Source organism: Ochotona princeps, chromosome 21 (assembly GCF_030435755.1).
Source record: "Ochotona princeps isolate mOchPri1 chromosome 21, mOchPri1.hap1, whole genome shotgun sequence".
NCBI lineage: Eukaryota > Metazoa > Chordata > Mammalia > Lagomorpha > Ochotonidae > Ochotona > Ochotona princeps.
The window spans coordinates 10135102-10141101 of record NC_080852.1 but is presented as its reverse complement, the minus strand read 5'-3'; the positions used below and the strand labels follow the sequence as shown (position 1 = coordinate 10141101).

Sequence of the window (6000 nt, the reverse complement as noted above, 5' to 3'; positions counted from 1 at the left end):
GCCGGGTTTTCCTCATCGTGGGTCCCTAAACTGTATCATGTAACAACTATGCCCACCAATTCACCCTGTGTGAGGACCTCTGAGCAACCGAGACGCGGTCTGAGACACACGCAGGAACAGCGCAACGCCCCCACCCGGCGCCCAGCATCCGGGCACTCGGGGCCGAGCCAGGCGCCTCTCCACGGTCGCTTCCCCTCACGCCTGCCGCTGAGTCCTCTGCCCTTCAGGCCTTCCTTGTTGGACCTGGCCGCCCCAGGACCACCCTTCCCTCTCAGGAACTGTAAGTAAACTCCTTCCTCGTACCTCCCGCGTGGTGCTGCGTGGACTCGGGTCTTCCACCTCAGAGAAGCAGAGCTGCTGCGGGAGGCGGGCGTCGGCGGGTCCTGGGGTGCGGAGTAGGCCTCCGCCTCAAGTGCCCAGCCGCGTCCTGCATGCGGTGCCCGTGAACCCCACGTCCGGCTGCCCGTCGTTGCCAGTCATGGCGCGGCTGCCAGCAGAGAATTTTTTTCTGGGTTTAGTCAGAAAAATCTCAAAGCAGAGGTCATAGAAACAAAGCCAAATTCCCACAGTTCATAATTCTTGAAAGACTGTAGGAAAGGCCCGTCCCCCGTCCTCTGAGACCTCCAGTATAGTTAAAAAAAAAAAAAAAATGCCGAGACGGACTTACAAGAATTATGTTTTTTTTTTAAGTTTAAAAATGTCAAGGGGCTACATTCATATAAATACAATGCAGTGTAACTGTGTTGGAAAGAAATATTAAAGCTGCATTGCAAGCAGTGAGTTCAGATATTAGGACATCCAGGTCCTGTGGAAAATATTTTGTTTTCTGTCTTTATTTTTTTTTTTCTGAATATGTGTAAAATAATACAGAAAGCTCATGTATAAACATCAGCATCTAAGGCACTTGTGACTGTAAAACTGGGTCCAAATATCCCGCCTTAGCCTCGCTCCCAGCCCCCATCCTTCATCTTTTTACGGAGGACAAAATGGAAGCCCAGAAGGCTGCCTGCTTTACCCAACAGGTGAGATTCTCTCACCGAGCAGCCGAGCCAGGTCTTTGACTCCTAGACCAGGGCTGCCTGTTCAGCTGAGACACTGTGATTTCTGCTCTATAAGATTTGAGAAAAACGTATCTTTGGTGTTTTTTTTGAAGAGTTACTCATGGGCTAAGAAAAGCTCATTCCTAAAAATTAATTTATTTAAAAAAAAAAACAGTCCTTCAACCAGATTTTGTTTTTGAGCACTCCGTTGAAAAGTCACGTCCTTCCTGCCTCTTGTTTATGTTATCGTTGTTGAGCAGCAGCCTACCCCAAAACTTAATGGCATAGAGCTAGAATGATTCATTATTATTCACAGCATTTGTATCAGGAATGTTGGGGCGTTCAAGTCTTCTGGGCAGTTCTGGTCCAGATGGGCTGAGCTGGGCTGGAAATGACAACAAGATGCCACTTGTTTGTCCGGGATTGCATCTGTGTATTGCTCCAAGGGCCCTTCACTCTCCATATGGTGTCTCATCACTTAGTATTCTGGCCTGAGCTTTTTAAGAACTGGACATCTGGCTTCCCACACTGAAAGTGAAAACCCTTAAAGATGTCATGAAAACTTTGACCAGAAGTGGCAGAAAAAAAGTCCATTGTTCTAGACAAGTCACAAGCATGTGCAGCTTCAGGAGGCAGAGAATCTATTGATGATGAAAGTGTACTGTGCGTATAAGATGGGAAGAAATGGATGGAAGCCATATTTGGATACTTCTGGACACATACCACTCGCCCTTAACAAATATATGGTATTTCTTCTCTAAAGAACGGAACACACTGCTTCTTTTAAATTTGTGTTTGTTTTAAAGCATAAATTAGAACATGAGTTGCACATATGCTTGCCCGCTTGGTTTTTCCCTTGTTGAGTAAAGATAGAACAGGCTTGCTCCTAAACAGGCTTCAGTTAACATGATGTAGGCTGCCCCTCTGGTAATATACTTCATAATTATGAATTCATACAATGTGTATGTTTTTCATTTGCTTCACCTTGCTTAATATTAGCCAATATGAGAATTATAATTTTAATAATTTTAATATATAGTAGACCCAGGTTATTTTTTATCAATTTTAACAAATACTCAAATATACCTAAAAGCAAAAACATCAAAGAAATGACTTTTATCCCTAAAATTTTGCCTTTGCTAATTACAAAACTGTTAAATAAGTAAGATAAAAACAGATTAGTGTTGTTAAGCAAGAAAAGAACGTGCACCACTTACAGAATATCTTAGCAGTTTGCTAAATTAGCAGGAGCTGTGTTCTAACAAGTAATGGTATGCTCCAGCCTCTTGTTTTAAATATTCATCCAGATGAAACCAGTAACCATTAGAATATAAAGGAGCCAGAGGTATGGATTGAATGCTACCCTTTCATTGTGTTTCCTCTTTTGTTATTCTCAAGACAATTGAGATTCACAGAATTGAAAAAACTGCCCCAAGAATCCACAGTGTGTTAGAAGTGGGACTCAAACTCAAGTACTTAACCATATCTGTTATTATTTCAATACCAGTTCCATGCGAACCCACAAAGGGAATAAATGTTACTTCATCAGGATAAATACTACCCAGGGTCAGACCTGGGACCTGTCCTGTGTCATTGAACCATAAACTTTCACCATGGTTCCAAAGGAAAGAGTCAATGCTTTTTTCATTGATGTCATTCTCCTATTTTAGCTGTTGGCCAGGCTTCCTGTTTCCTTTTAAGAAACTGTTTATAATTCCATCATGGGTCATCTATCAGGAAGAATTGACTTCTGAGTGATGTATGAAGTACAAAGCAATGGTTTTTACACTGTAGGGTATTATTCGGGGATTCTTCCGTGTGTGTGTGTGTGTGTGTGTGTGTGTGTGTGATATTCTTGGTGTAATGGGGAAGACTATGAACCCCTAGAATTTATGTTTCCAAATGCCTAAAATAAAATATAAATGAATAGAATTTACCAATTTATAGTTTATTTACCTTAAATGAACTCATGCTGGGCTAACATTGTGATGTAGTGGGTAAAGTCACTAGCTGCCATGCTGGCCTCCCATGTGGGTGCTGGTTCTTGTCCAGCTGCTGTATTTTCAATCCAGTTCCCCGCTAATCACCTCCAAAAGCAGCAGAAGGTGGCCTATATGCTTGGGTTCTTGCCACCCATATGGGAGACCCAGAAGAAGCTCCTGGCTCTTGATATCAGCCTTGCCTAGCCCTGGATGTTGAACTCATCTGAGAAGTAAATGAACAAATAGAAGATATTCTCTTTTCTCTTGATCTTTCAAATACATAAATATATAACTTTTATATTTATTATATATACTATGTATATAGTATATATTATTATTATTATTTTTTTTTTTTTACAAATGATGAAGGTGAGTTTATTGGCCTGATAACTGGCCTAAGTGGGTTCTCTCCTCAGCCTAGTATAGAAATAAAAAGCCGGGAATTGGCAGACAGAGAAATTTTATTTGCCAAGTGACCAACTTAACATTAAAAGAAGAGAGAAGGGGAAAGCACCTCCCGGAGAGGGCTGGAAAGTGGGGTACCTCTTGAAAGAAAAGAGGGAGAAATGCCAAAGGTTTTTGAAAGGGTCTTGGGTTCTTAAATGTTCCCTGACCCCTCCTTGTTTTGGCAGGAACCTGTAGGGAAGGTGTTCCACATTTATGGTCTCTCAGCCAGTTAGGAAATGGCTGGGAAACTTGTGCCATCCACTTGAAGAAGGTGTGGTCAAGATTCTGTCAGGCTTGGATGGCCTCACTTTCATCAACAAACTGTGACTGATAGGACAAGTAAGACTGTAAGACCCATCACCTGTTTGTGAGGTTTATTGAAAACACCAATACTTTCCAAGGGGCTACAAAACAAAAACAAGGGGATGGGGTTGTGCTGTTGTGGATTAAGCCACCATTTGCACTGCCTGCATCCCCTAAGTGCTGGTGTGAATCTTGGCTGCTGCGCTTCTGATCAAACTGTCTGCTAATGTGCCTGGGAAAGCAATTGAGGTCAGCAAAGTGCTTGAGCCCTGGCACCTACATAGGAGAGCCAGAAGAAGTTGCTGTCTTTGGAGTCCAAGCCCAGCCATTATGGCCATTTTGGGAGTGAACCAGTGGATAGAAGATGGATCTCTCTCTCTGTGTCTCTCTCTCTCTCTCACTGTTTCTCTTCATAACTTTGTCTTACAAATAAATAGAATCTGTATTTATTTTTTAAAGATTTATTTTATTTTTATTGGAAAGTCAGATATACAGAGAGGAGGAGAGACAGAGGAAGACCTTCCATTTGTAGATTCACTCCCCAAGAGGCCGCGGTGGCTGGAGTCGAGCCAGTCTGAAGCCAGGAGCTTGGAGCCTCTTCCAGGTCTTCCACACAGGTGCAGGGTCCCAAGGCTTTGGGCCGTCCTTGGCTGCTTTCCCAGGCCACAGATAAGGTGCTTGATGGGAAGCAGAACCGCCAGAATTAGAACCAGTTCCCATATGGGATCCTGGTGCATGCAAGGTGAGGACCATAGCCGCTAGGCTACTGCTCCGGGCCCTTTAAAAATTTATCAGAAAGCCAGGTTTACAGAGAGAAGGAGAGGCAGAGAGAAAGATTCCCCATCTGCTGGTTCACTCCCAAAGTGGCTGCAATGGCCATAGCTGAGCTGTTGTAAAGCCGGAAACCAGGAGCTTCTTCCGGGCCTCCCACATTGGTGCAGCGTCCCAAAGCCTTGGGCTGTCCGCAACTGCTTTCCTAAGCCACAGACAGGGCGCTGGATGGGAAGTGGAGCAGCTTAAAAACAAATCAGTATCCGTGTGGGATCCCAGTGCATGCAAAGTGAGAACTTTAGCCACTAGGCTACTTTGCAGGGCCTCAATGGGGTATTTCATGATTGTGCTGCTGACTCTGATGGTGGAAGAAGAGGTGGAGCACAAACATTCAGGTAGTCTCTAGAAGTTCGGGAATGCTAGGAATCAGCTTCTCTCTGTGAACCCTGAGAAGGATTAAAGCTCCACTGACTCATTTTTGGATTCTTCATCTCTCAATCTATAGGCAATCAGTTGTGTTGCTTGAAGTCATTAAGCTTGTGGAAATTTGGTGGACAGTGCCTGGCACACAGTAAATATGATGCTGTGGAAAAGAATGGCGACAGTAAATTCCCAGCTTGTTCTAAAGATTTTGATCCTGGCTGTATTTATTTACTCTAGATTTGTAGTTGTGCACATTAAAAAATGTGCGTTTCATTGTCTTATCTATAAGCTAGAGTAATAGTAACACTTTGGAGCTTGTTATGAGACTGTCATGATTTAGACAAAGCATATAGTATATAGTAAGTGCTCATGAAATTCAACCATTTGCTTTATAAGTTTTTGTTGGTGGTACCAAAGCAAAGGAGACGGGTCATCATTGTCTTAAAACTATGTAATTCTTTAAAAAGGACTAAGAAAGAACATATTGCATTCTTATTCCACAACCATACAACTGAAATCTTTGGGTCCTCAGCAGTGAGTCCGGGAGTAAAAAGACACCAAATAAACCCCAGTGCATCTTCCTGGAAAGTCAACTTTACTCAAAGGTAAATAATTTAACGTATTTTTCTTTTAAAACAAACATGGATTTATTATGAAGGAGAATGCAAATTTTGCATGAATTTTTAAGGTTACGAGTGGATTATTCAGCCACCTTTCTCATGGCAGCTTTAGAAACACAATTCAAACTAGCTTAAGCAGAAAACACATTACTTTTCCTGTCAGTTGAGACTTTGTAGAGCTATATTTAAGAGACATGGCAAGATCCAAGGGTTACCAGGAATATTTCTTTCCCATCTTCCATATCTGTGACGTCATTTGCAGGAGGGCTGTGTCTGACCCAATGATAGGAATAGCCTTTGCTCCAACCCTAGGACCTTTAACACCTACTGTACCACTATTTGCTAGTGCTCCACATTAACCTGTGATACAGGATTTTATCCAGTGCATAATGAGAAATCTAATTGGCTAACCCA

The 6000-nt window shown here is 42.6% G+C and overlaps 1 long non-coding RNA gene across 2 annotated transcripts in view; it reads left to right on the top strand.

Moving 5' to 3' along the window:
- Positions 1-218: 218 nt before the first annotated feature.
- The window catches only part of LOC131482891 (uncharacterized), a 402306-nt gene continuing 396524 nt past the window's right edge, over positions 219-6000 (top strand). For both annotated transcript variants that reach the window (XR_009247386.1, XR_009247384.1), the window contains exon 1: positions 219-280. This is a non-coding gene — a long non-coding RNA (uncharacterized LOC131482891). The remainder of the gene's footprint in view (positions 281-6000) is intronic.